The 13,070-nt window shown below is 38.6% G+C and overlaps 1 pseudogene; it reads left to right on the top strand.

Annotated features, from left to right (window-relative positions):
• The first annotated feature begins 12,487 nt into the window (after positions 1-12,487).
• On the top strand, positions 12,488-12,563 carry LOC132228832 (U2 spliceosomal RNA; annotated as a pseudogene).
• Positions 12,564-13,070: the final 507 nt, after the last annotated feature.

Genomic DNA, 13,070 nt, shown 5'->3' with positions numbered 1-13,070 from the left:
CTGAAATTAATACAAAATAATATTGGATGTAAACTGAAATTTTAAAGAAAATTTTTTTAAGTTGAGCCTTTGGTTAATCCCACAACTTCCTGACAACACACAAAGGATGTATTCAGGCAATATAATTAGCATTTAACTAAGCAGCCTAGAATGCATTTCTTCAAGTGAGCTTTTACCTTTAAAAAAATGCAGAAATTATAAATCTATAAGTTTATATAAACCAACAGGGCTGTCGATATGTTTGACCTGCTTGTCATTAAAACCATTTCAAAATCCAAATAAAAATCAATTTTGTCACATCAGAGTCACATCTCAATCATCATTAAAAAACATCAAGGTAACTGTAATGGCAAACTAATGTTGGCTATTTCCAGAAATCAAAGCCACCCTAAAAGGAACAAGATGAGACTCCACTGACATATGTGGAATAATACAAATCAAGACATGTTCTAAAAGCAATCTCTCAGGGAAAGTTAGAAAGTTATGTAAATTCTACCTGGATGGTTGACTATCTTCAAGAGCACAACCCTTAGGGTATCTACACTAATAAAAGAGAAAAATGGTAATTGGCGTACGACGATACCCTTTTCATTGGCTAATCAGGGCTATATGCAAATTAACTGCCAACTAAGATTGGCAGTTAACTGCCAACTAAGATTGGCAGTTAACTGCCAACAAGATGGCGGTTAATTTGCATATGTAGGCACAATGCAGGGAGGCAAAAGGGAAAGCAGGAAGAAGCCCCCTGCCACTGACAGTGATCGGAAACCCAGGGGGGAGCTAAGAGCTGGGGGGCAGGGCAAAGGCGGCCCTGGGGCTGCCTTTGCCCTGCCCCCCAGCCATGATCAGAGAATAAGGTGCCTTTGCTGCCCTGGCCAGTGATAGCAGGAAGTAGGAGTGGAGCCAGCAATGGGAGCTGGGCACGGTCGAAGCTGGCAGTCCCGGGAGCTAGGGGTCCCTTGCCTGGGCCTAAAGCAAAGCCCACGATCGTGGGGCCGCTGCAGCTGTGGGTCCCCGCTGCCCGGGCCGGACGCCTCAGCCAGAGACATCCTGCAGAGGCAGGGGTGGAGCCCACGTGATTGCGGCCCCCTCCCCCCACCCCCACTGCCACTGCGGGTCCCCGCTGCCCGGGCCGAACGCCTCAGCCAGAGGCGTCAGGCCTGGGCAAGGGGCCGATCCTGTGATTGGAGGGTGGTGCAGGTCAACGCCTGAGGGCTCCCAGTATGTGAGAGGGGGCAGGCTGGGCTGAGGGACACCCCCCCCACACACACACACACCCAGTGCACGAATTTTGTGCACCGGGCCCCTAGTTTGTTTAAAAATAATAATAAAACTGTCAGATAAACTTTGCTCCCGCTGTTACCCTGCATCTCCTCCCTACACCTGTACATGGGAAGAAACGTCAGCCTGTGATGGATGCTCCTTCCTGCTCTGCTACAGCCTCGGTCTTCACCAGCATCCTGGTTAGGCTGTATTTTCTGTGGCTGTGCAGCCAAGTCAGCTTTCCGAGGGAGCAGCAGCCAGCTGAGGAGCAGAGGTAGCCATCTGCAAAAGCTCATCTGTCTGGGGGAATAGATATTTATTGTCAGCCGAGTCAGGGATGATTCACAACGTACATCAGTGGTGGTTGCAGTGTTATTCATATAATATTTAATAAGTTTGTGTAATTGGACCAAGTTTCATTAGGACTTGTTTCATAAAAAGACAAACATTTCTCCAAAAGCAGGCATCCAGCTGGAGGATGCAGGCTGTTTATTTAATGTTGGAGAATACGCAGCCACAGGAGTGTAGAAGCCAAAACAAAAACAAGCTTGAGCAGTTAAAAAAAAGCGCAGCAGCCAAAAACGGGGCTGAGTGGGCAACAACAAAGACGCTACCTAGTGGAAGCTCATCTTGCATTCAGTCATTCAATGCATAGAGGTCCACTGAGCAATCCCTATTGCACAACAATTGTGCTGTTCTCTTTCATTGTTTTTTAATTAATTGCCTGTCTCTTGGACTTGGTTTTTGTTTTTCAAAAAATGTATCTTAAATACAAAGACCAGTTCTCACAATATTGCTTCTCCATTACAGCACTTGACATAGTTTGGAATTCTAGTTCTTACCAGTTATTTTGTGTGTTTGTTTTTTAAGTCTTTGCCCATGTCAGAATGTGACGGAATGGAAAGACATGGGTGCAAAATCTTGTTCTTCCACTCTATTGTATAATTTGGGTAAGGTTCCTAACCATTCTAAACAAAGTTCCTCAAATCCAATGGGGAGAAGGCAGGAGCAGGGTGGAGGTCATATGTAAGAATAAATATGCAAAAGTACACCAGCAATAACCAATTTGAAGATACAAAGAGGAAAAAGATATCAAACTTATAAATAATATTAGTTACCAAGAAATAATCCAATTCAAAATATGTGTAATTTATGTAGATAATAACTATGAGCATCAATTGAGAAATATAAAGAAAATATGAGAAAATAAGATAATTGGTTTTTTGTGTTTTGTTTTTTGTTTTTTTGGTTGGGAATGTCAATTATTTGTAAATTTTTTATGGATTAGTAAAATTCTAAAAAAAACTCTCAATGAGTTTTTTGAACTTAATAAAATAATTTTAAAGTTAATTAAAAAAATAAATCAATATAGGTAAGGATCTTTTGGAAAAAGAAATTATAAGAAGGTTTGTCCTACTAGTTATGATAAAATATTGTAAAAGAAAATCACTAAAATAATTTTGTACCAATGAAAATATGAAATATGTTAATCAATATTAATTCTGAGTATTGGAAATGTGGATGATTATTATGTTAGTCTTTGGATTTTTTATTTCTTTGTTACATAGGTCTACATAACTGTCAAATTCACTGAACTGCACATTTAAAATATATGCTTTTTATATCATGTTAGTTATAAATCCAGTCATTTTTAAAATGTCAGTGACAGGTTAGGTTGAGTGCAATCTCAATATGACTTTACTTGGTATTTCAATGATCACTCCAAGAGTCAAGGATTATTGCCTCCCTAAGCTTCCAAAGGGATTTTGGATAACTCCATGTTCATCTCAGCCCTTGAGTTATTCATTTACTCAATAAACATTTCTTGATTCTCTACAATGTGCCAGGCACTATTGAAGTTATGTCCTTCCCTTCCCCTGATTGGTGGAATCTGGAGGGTGAATTTATTCAGGAAGTGTCCTGGCCAAAATCATCCTCCCAAACCCAGAAAGGAAGACTGAAGACATCAAAAGAGCAGAAATAGAGGGCCAACGGGCATGCGTTGCCTCATGTCCTTTGGTTGTGACTAGTAACTAACTAGACACATGTTATTAAGTATACTAGAGGCCCGGTGCATGAAATTCGTGCATGGGTGGCATCCTTAGGCCTGGTCAACGATCATGGCCAGGTCGATCAGGGCCAGGCCGGAGAGGAGGCGATGGTCACCAGGCCGGGTGCAGAAGGAATGGATGCCGGATAGGATGTCACCGCTGCCATCGTCAGCGCCCTGCCACCAAGTGGTTCCTTACCACCGCGCAGTTTCCTGCCTCCCCTCCTTCTCCTTTCCTTGCCGCAGGGGGTGGGCAGCGGGCTGATTAGGGCCTGCTGGCCAGGGGGAGGGATGGGGCACAGGAGGTTGGCCACTGGCCCTGAGGAGGGAGCTGGCCCTTGGCCCACCCTAGGAAAGGGGCCATGTCTGCTGCCACTCACTCCCAGTTCCCTGTCCCAGCCCAGCCGGCCCTGATCAGGCCATCGGGGCCTGCCTGCTGGGAGAAGAGACCATGGGAGGTTGGCTGGCTGGGGGAGGTTGGCTGTGGGAGCGCACTGACCACCAGGGGGCAGCTCTTGCATTGAACGTCTGCACACTGGTGGTCAGTGCACATCATAGCAACCAGTTATTCTGGTCATTCTGGTCACTTAGGCTTTTATATATATAGATTACCACCTTCTGTAGCACATGCAACGGCTGAGCATATTTGCTGGCCCTGTAGGCTCTTTAAAAACACAACAAAGATTCTACATAGGCCTCCTGGCCTGGAGAATAATGTCAAGATGCCACGTCCTGATAGGGAAAGCTAGAATGAAGTTTTCAAAAGCTTCTTTGCCATTTCTCTCTTCTCCTTCTGTTATTCTCATTTTCTTCTTTTCTTTGATTTTTGTTTCTTCCCTAAACAAGTAAGCTCCCAAACTCTCATTTCCTGTCTTGTATTTAAAATATTTTAAATACATAAAATAGAATCTTATATAAAGTTGTGAGTGTCCTTTATAGGGCTTTACTCCTCTAAAAGAAAGCACTGATACATGAAAACCCTTTTTAAAACCATGTAAGAAGAAATGTCCCAATGTGAAAAGAAATTACAAAATTCAAATTTTGAGAAATAACAAATCAGGGAAATTATAGATGAGGAGAAGTGGTGACCTCCCATCAAAGTATCAATTGAGCCTGGCCAGCATGGCTCAGTGGTTGAGCATCGACCTATGAACCAGAAGGTCACAGTTTGATTCCAGGTCAGGGCACATGCCTGGGTTGCAGACTCAATCCACAGTAGGGGGCACGCAGGAGGCAGCTGATCAATGATTCTTTCTCATTATTGATGTTTCTATCTTTCCCTCTGCCTTCCTCTGAAATCAATAAAAATGTTTTTTTAATAAAAGCTTCAAATAAGAAGCTTAAAGGGTAAAAACTATTAATATCACTGCAAGCATTAAGTCATAGACTGGAACTGCACAATAATGATACATTCATATAGCATGGGATAATTATATGGTTTAAAAACAGAGGTCATATTTAAAAACAACAAAAAAAGCTGAAAAATACCAGCCTAATATTATCATTAATTTAAATGGGTACATATGAAATCAGATATAATTAAAACTTTAGGAAATAAACACCAGGAAAAAAACATGCCAAGATATGATTATAAACAGTAGTTTATTAAAATGGCTTATTCGCATATTGAGGAGGTAAGTATTTCCATAGGACTTGGCAAAGGGTCTGAATGATTTGTTTTGGTCATTAGACAATAACTGAATCATGAATAGAAACTAGATTTTCCAGTTCTTGGTGCAGTGGCCTAGCTCCAGACATATGAACTATACAGTGTACTTTAAAAGGTGCCTTGGACTTAAGAGTTCTCTAAATTATTTCATGGATCGCCTCTAGCTAACAGCAACTTAAATATCACTTCACATTGTATCAAATTAGCAGCTCTTCTAAGCAATACATGCTTAATCTTTGTTGCTTATTTTTCACTTGACTCAATGGAGGTCATTTAATATTGAATTTTTTAAGTAATTTTGTGCTGTTAGGATTCATACCACGAATTCAAAAAAGATAAATCAGCATATTATTTTTAAAGAAAAAAATCAAAAGCTTGTGTTTTAATATGTAGAATACAATAAAGTCATTCTCAGAGCCTAATATCAGTATTGATTTATGGATTAGTTGTTGTAGATAATCATCCAAAGAGCTCAGAAACCCACAAATCCTTCCAGAGGAGGCAACTTGTCTGTTTCTTTAGAATCCACTCCTTTGTGCCCAGCAGGACACCATGCCCTAAATAGGGACAGAAAAGCTTGCTCAGTATTTCCTATAACCAAAGGTGGGGTTATTTAATTTAACAGAAAACACACATTATGGTAATATAGGAAGGTAGCACAACTTGTGATATTGAGAGTGTTGCCACTCAAATTACTAAACAGAATTCTGGCCCATGTCAAACAGTGCCAGCCTATAACAATGGTGGCATAATTTTGAAACTGATACACCATAGAAGACACTGCTGCATAGGAAGTCTTAGCCAGGTTAATTTCATCCTTCCCTAAGGGTTCTTATTTTTCTCTCTTATCTAAAAATATAGTAAGTATCCAGAAGTTGGTTTACTAGCACTTGTGAGAGAAACCCACATAATGTTAACAAAGTACATAAATCCTTCAAAGTTGTTGATGTGGGTAATTTATGAAGAAAGGAAGGAGCTATAATAATACCAGGTTCAGTTTGCAGGGTATCACTCATAGAGATGTGAATCAGTTCAACATTATCCCATTTTGCTTTCAAAGTAAATAATCTATTCTTATTGATGATTGGGAAATCTATTTCTTAGTAACTTTCAATTTTAAAAGTTCATATTTTGCAAACTTTAATAAGAACTGGAAAATATGGCTACCTAAGAATTACCAGAAATAGAAAGTACTTTATTAAATCTATAATTTCAGGGGGGGAGGGGAAATGGACATACTTCAGCTTTGTTAGTAAATTAGCATGAACACTCTACAAAGAAGAAGATAGCAGTAGATAACAACACTGCAAGGCAGAGGAGGGAAATGGTAACACATATAAGATGCTTAAAATACTAACTCTAACTCAGGTTAATTTTTTTTAGCATCCCATAAACATTTAGATATTAGTCTAAAACCTATGACTATGGCAAAATGTCTAAATGTATGTTCTATTTCTTTCAAATGGAAAAGGTAAGGTTTGATATAAGAGAGATCTGAGTTTGAATCCTGGTTTCCCTCTAGTAAGTTGAATACTTTTGAAAGGCTGAGTTTTCTGAGATTCAGGTTTCCCACCTGTAAACAGAGATAGTAACACCTTCTTCCGAGGCTCTCTGGGATAGCATGAGAATAACCTAGTGCAGCCCTTTCGGTGGGGCTGGGTTGGTTGGTGTACTCCTGTGCACCAAGGAGTTGCTGGTTTCATACCCAGTCAGGGCACATGCCCAGTTGCAGGTTGCCAGTTCCATTTGCAGGCAGCTGATTGATCGTTCACCCTCATGTACTTTCTCTCCCTCTCCCTTCCTCTCTCTCTAAAAAATCAATAAAGAATCTTTAATAATAGTAATAATAATAATCTAGTACTTGGTGGAAAGTAGATACTCTATAAATGGTGATTCCCTCCTTTCCCCTCAGGCTAGGGAGTGAGGCTTCTAAAAATTTTATGATTCCTCTGTAAATTAAAGAATTCTACATACGATGGACACTCAATAATTGCTGAGTGATGGCATCAAAACATCTCAGCAAGACTGTGATTATGCAGGTTTTAATCACCACTACCCCCAACATGATTACAACTATAGATCCACAAGAAGGATTAATGATCAAATTAAAGAGCAGTAGATATTTGTGGCTTACATTGAAATTAATCTTAATGATTCTAGAAAAAAATCTCTGAATTGGTCATATAAGATCAAGAGCTCTCCCTCTTCCCCATTATAACATATCTAAGTTAAATAATGTCCAAATATACAAGCATACAGTAGACTAACAATAGAATTCCATATTGATTTGTTTGTCCAAAATGCATAAATAGCAAATCTTATGGAGAGTTTTATGATGTTAATAGTTTGCCTAATCACATCATTTGGAATATAACACTTTCTCTATTTAAAAATGAGTGTAAAAAAATCAATATTCTCTCCCTGCACTATCTGTATGCTGCCACCACATGATGCACTCATAATTTTCTAACAGTGATGTCAAATCAAAACTGCATCAAAGTGCCACCTACAATGGCTTCATTCAGACTTGCCATGAGATTATTGCTACAATATGAACTACATTTGCATACATTAAAATACAGCAGAAAAAGTTGCCACTACGCATGCAAAATAGTTGGTTTTCTTAAACTTAAATATCTCAGGTGGTTCACTTTTATTTTCCAAGCCTCTCAGGGCATTTTACTACATTAAAAATTGCCTGCATCCAGACAATTATTTGCAAAATCTCAAACCAACAATACCGTTGCTCATTTGTGATATTGTCTCTATTTTTCTTTGTCTGTTTTCAAGCTGCAAGGCTGCCACGGAAGCTGAGTCTTTGTGAGTTCATATCCTCCTGCTGTTTCCCTTTCACCTCAAATCAGCCTCCCCTGTTGCAAAGGGCACGTGCTAATGATCCGAGTCACAAGTGAGAATATAAAAGAAAAAATGAAAAGGCTATAATCACCTTAATGAAATGAACAAGGGAGGTTTTAGACTGGAAGTCTTCAAGGCTTTGAGTAGTAGCTCTGTTACCATTCGAATACCTCTTCTGCTCCTTACCTATGCTCCTACCTGGAGCCTGGGCAATCCAGGACCACAAGCTTGTAGATACGGCCAGCAGGAGATAGCGCCAAAACCCATATGTAGAAACTGTTATTCATTAAGCACACAGTTCTATTTTAAACCACACTTCTGACTACAGGCGGGTGTTTGCCTGAAGGTAGGTCATTGAGAGTCAATGCAAATGAAGGCAGTTCCCCAGCAGGAAAAAAAATTAACTATGGAACTTTGTGGGCATAGGTCTTTCTCAAAGTACCACCAATGGTGCTCTTCAGGATGTAGCCCAGTCACCCAGGTGCTGAGCCAAGGCCTCTGTACTGATTACTTAGAGTGGAGGGTCTCCCAGTAGACTGCTCACAGGGTGCCTTCCAGTGACTCTGGGGTGCCATCATTGTAAATGGAAATAACAAGGGTTGCAGTGAGAGACATGGGGCACACTGTAAAATATGGTAAGTACATCAGGAGTCACTCTTCTACTTTGAGCAGCGTTCACTGGAAACTATCAAATACGAATCATATTAGAGGAGATGCCACCCCTAACTTACCCTACCTTATGAGCACTTTAAAGTCATAAAAATAGAGTTGAATGCCTCTCTAGGAAACCTGGGACTTAAATTCCACAGAGAATGCAACCTCCTTCCTAGCTAAGACAAAGAGATTGCTCTTGTTCACAAACTCCATCTTGAAATTGGAAGTTTAAAAAAAGTGGAGGGGATCCTCTTTAATGATGTCTCAGTGGCTCTAGACCACTGCTTCTCAAACTTGACTACACATTTGGAATCACATGGGAAGTTTTAAAGAATACAGAGGCCTTGGGTTCCATGTTCAGAAGTTCTGGTTTACTTGGTATGGGATGTCTGGGCAAAGACTAACTAGATGATTTGATTATACAGAAAAGTTCGAGAGCCACGGCACTAGATCAGTGTTCCTTAGAATATAATGTGCATGGGACTCACCTGGGGGCCTTGTTAAAATTCAGGTTTCATTCAGTAAATCTTACAAGGAGCCTGAGACTCCAGGTCACTGACAAGCTCCCAAATAATGCCAATGCTCCTGATCTGCAGACCAAGCTTTAAGTATCCAGGCTTTAGATCCATTGTAATGCAGGCAATGAGAGCATAAACCACCTTTATCAATCACCTGTAACCTTACCTTAATCATAGCAGCAACCTGTTCTGATAAAGGAATAGTAATGGTATAGGGTCTATAAAATACCGACTTCTGCGCATGGGCCACGAAGTTTCAATCGCACTGTACATGTGTACCCACACGTGGTGTTTTCTGGAAGAGCCACACTCAAGGGGCCAAAGAGCCACATGTGACTCGTGAGCCGCCGTTTGCCGACCACTGGTATAGGCAAATTGCATATATTTATATTTGCATACAGTCGAAAAAGATACTGGATTATCATTGCCAATCACTACATCTGGAACTGGGGTATTTAGGATAAATCTAAATAAATGCTATTTGCTCAGTTGGAGTGGTTCAGTGGTTGAGCATCAACCCATGAACCAGGTGGTCACGGTTTGATTCCAGGTCAGGGCACATGCCCAGGTTCAGGCTCAATCCCCAGTAGGGGGCACGCAGGAAGCAGCTAATCAATGATTCTTTCTCATCGTTGATGTTTCTATCTCTATCTCTCCCTCTCCCTTCCTCTATCTGAAATTAAAAATAACACACACACAAACAAAAAAACTCAATAAAAAATGCTACCAAAGGTGTAATAAATGCAAAGGTATTAATTAGGTGGTGGTGATATGTCTATCATAGTACCTTTTGAATTATTGTATTTATATGAATGACCCAACCCATTTTATTTTTTATTCCCCCATTATAAGGTTGGAAGCAGGATTTTATTTTATTTATTTTAATCCTCACTAAAGGATAAGTTTATTTATTTCAGAGAGAAGAAGGCAGAAAGAGAGATGGAGAGGGAAGAAGAGAGAGAAACATCGATTAGTTGCCTCCTGTAAGTGCTCTGAACAGGAATTGAACCCACAACGTTTAGTGTATAAGACAACGCTCCAGTCACATGGCCAGGGCAAAAGCAAGATTTTAAATGGTATCTGCGTATCAGACTCTAACAGCCTCTCCTACCTTAATACTAAAATACATATATATTATTTTATATCTATTAAAATATATAAATTATTTTTTTATTTTTCAATATATTTTTTGTTAATAGATATCTCTCATCCCCCCCATTTCCCTTTCCTCCCAGCCCCTACCCAACCCCCCCCCCCCAGGTTATAAAGTATTTTTAAAAACATAATAATTCATACACTACCAAAATCTAAAAGTGATAGGCTATACTAGTAATTGGGAAGATTTTTCTGCTGACTGAAAGGTCAAAGAAGTTGTATTAAGAAAAAAAATAGAGGGCTACCATGCTTCACTTCAATAATGATACCTTACTATGTGCCATGCACTTGTTTTATTTTAAATACTATATACAGGGTGGGGCAAAAGTAGGTTTACAGTTGTTCATATGGCATATAATACAATAATTAATAAATAATAATGCAATAATAAAATTTGTGTTTCAAGTACTCAACTGTAGAGCTCCTTTCTCCACTCTGTATCTATTTATCTAAATATCTATTTACATAGAAAGATAGATAATGAGTGTGTGTGCATATCTATATCTCTATACCTATATCTATATCTATATTCTCATTTAACCCTAGAAGATACTAGTATACCTTGCTGTCCCCATTTTATATCTGAAAAAAACACACAACTAAGACACAGAAAACTTAAGTAACTTACACAAGATCAAAAAGTTAAAAAGTGTCGGAGTCACAATTCAAATCCCTGCTTTTAAGACCCAGATCATTGCTTTTACTCACCCTGTTACAATGACTTTCAAAGAGAGCAAACCCTTTTATCTGAAAGAAGATTGGGAGCTATCCTAATCATTCTGTCACCATCTACCCCTCGCTCAGAAAAGTAGGTTCTGTAATCTCCAAAATTCTGAGGAGTTGTCCCTCTAGGTCAGTGGTTCTCAACCTTCTGGCCCTTTAAATACAGTTCCTCATGTTGTGACCCAACCATAAAATTATTTTCGTTGCTACTTCAGAACTGTAATGTTGCTACTGTTATGAATCATAATGTAAATATCTGATATGCAGGATGGTCTTAGGCGACCCCTGAGAAAGGGTCATTCGATCGCCAAAGGGGTTGCGACCCACAGGTTGATAACCACTGCTCTAGGTGAAAGTAATACTTTTTAAGATATTCAAATGGTTTACTTGATTCCCCACCTTTCTAATTCCTTTAGAACGCTTCAAATGTAAAGGAATCAGAAAGAATTTAGTTGGTCACAGGATTTCTAGATCAATTGCTACCAGCAGTTCCCAGATAGACTTGGAGTGGGAAGAGGAGTGACCTCATGGGCCCTGAAAAGCAGTAGAATGGTTGCTTTGAGGGATTTCTAACCCAAGGAAGGGAGTCGACTTGGATTAGAGTACTTGGTTCTCAGGAGTTTGGCCAAATGATGGATATAGTGCAGGTTGCTGCTAATTGAGGGACTTCGTTTTGTCTGGAGCCTCTGGTGAATGTTGAACTTTCAGCAGCTAAAGTCTGGATTGATGTTTGTGGTCTGGATATACTGCTGAAGAGTACAAAAATACCAGAGAGAGACGCCAAGTTAATGGCTACTGCCAGAAAGAATCCTAAGACATGCTTAGAAAACTAAACTGAACCATTTGAGGTCCCATCCTGGTGTCTAAGTGCTGAGAGTATCAGAGTCAAACATTAGCGGTATTCCCACTGAAATCAGGAATCAACCATTGCTACTCATAACTCATTGAAACCTAGAAATAGAAAGTAGCATTCTCATTGAGTTAAATTTTTCTTTTAGGAGCTAATGATAAAAACTATTCTAAATAATAAAACTAGACCCTTGGTAATTAAACACAGAAACAAGAGAAATGCTCACTAGCATTGCTATTTTTAACAATGTTCTGGAAATCTGAGCCAACACAAAATTAATAAGAAACAATGTGTATACGTATTGCTAAAGAAAGAAAAAGGGAAAGAGAAAACTATTTTCATTTGAAGACGACAAGATGATCAGAAAGAATCTTTATAAATCAATAGAAAAACTATTAAGAGATTTCAGCAAATTAATGTTATTTTATTAATGTTATTTAGATATTTTACTAAATAAAAATTTTAAATCTGTTTATGGTACAAACTATAAAATTAAATGACAAATTAGGGGAAAACATAGAAAATAAAGATAAAAAATATTTTAACCTTAATTAATTAAAAGCTTTATTAGAAACAAATAACATAAATAAAAGCATGTTGATAGCATAAGCAAAGTAAATAAACATAAATACAACTGCATATAAAAATCTCTTAAATAGAAATAAAAATGTAAATATTAAAATAGGAGCCAGCTATATCAATTTGATAAAAATATTTTTTCAAATATAACATTTATCAAAACCCATACAATCGCTTCTCGGCCTTTTGGCTAAGATCAAGTGTAGTAAAACCCATACAATATGTAACATCAAGAGTATACCCTAATGTAAACTATGGATTTGGGGGGATAATTATGAGCCAATATATGTTCACTGGTTCTGATAAATGTACCACTGTGGTGCAAGATGTTAACAGTGGAGGAGATTGTACATGTGGGGGATGGAAGGGTATATGGGAACTCTCCTGATGAGGGGAGAAGGGGTAGGGGAATAAAGAATCCTGGGCAGGTGCCATTAAAAAAATTACTATTTGGAAGTTTACAAATATAGTAACAATATTTTCTCTAAGTGAGATATTGTAATTTTTATTTACATTTTTTCTTTTTCTATTTCTGAATGTTCTTCAATAAACATATGACATACAAAATTTAAACACAAAATAAATATTATTTTAAAAAATTATTACTCAAGGCTAGCTCAACACATGAAAGCCAATCAATCTATCACATTAGCATTCTCTAAAAAACAAACAACTTCATGCTTATATCAATTCATGCAGAAAAAGTATTTGACAAAATTCAAGATCTCTTCATCATAAAAACTCTCAGGAAAC

The sequence above is a fragment of the Myotis daubentonii genome, chromosome 2 (assembly GCF_963259705.1).
Source record: "Myotis daubentonii chromosome 2, mMyoDau2.1, whole genome shotgun sequence".
Classification (NCBI taxonomy): Eukaryota; Metazoa; Chordata; class Mammalia; order Chiroptera; family Vespertilionidae; genus Myotis; species Myotis daubentonii.
This window is presented reverse-complemented; position numbering and strand designations above follow the sequence as displayed.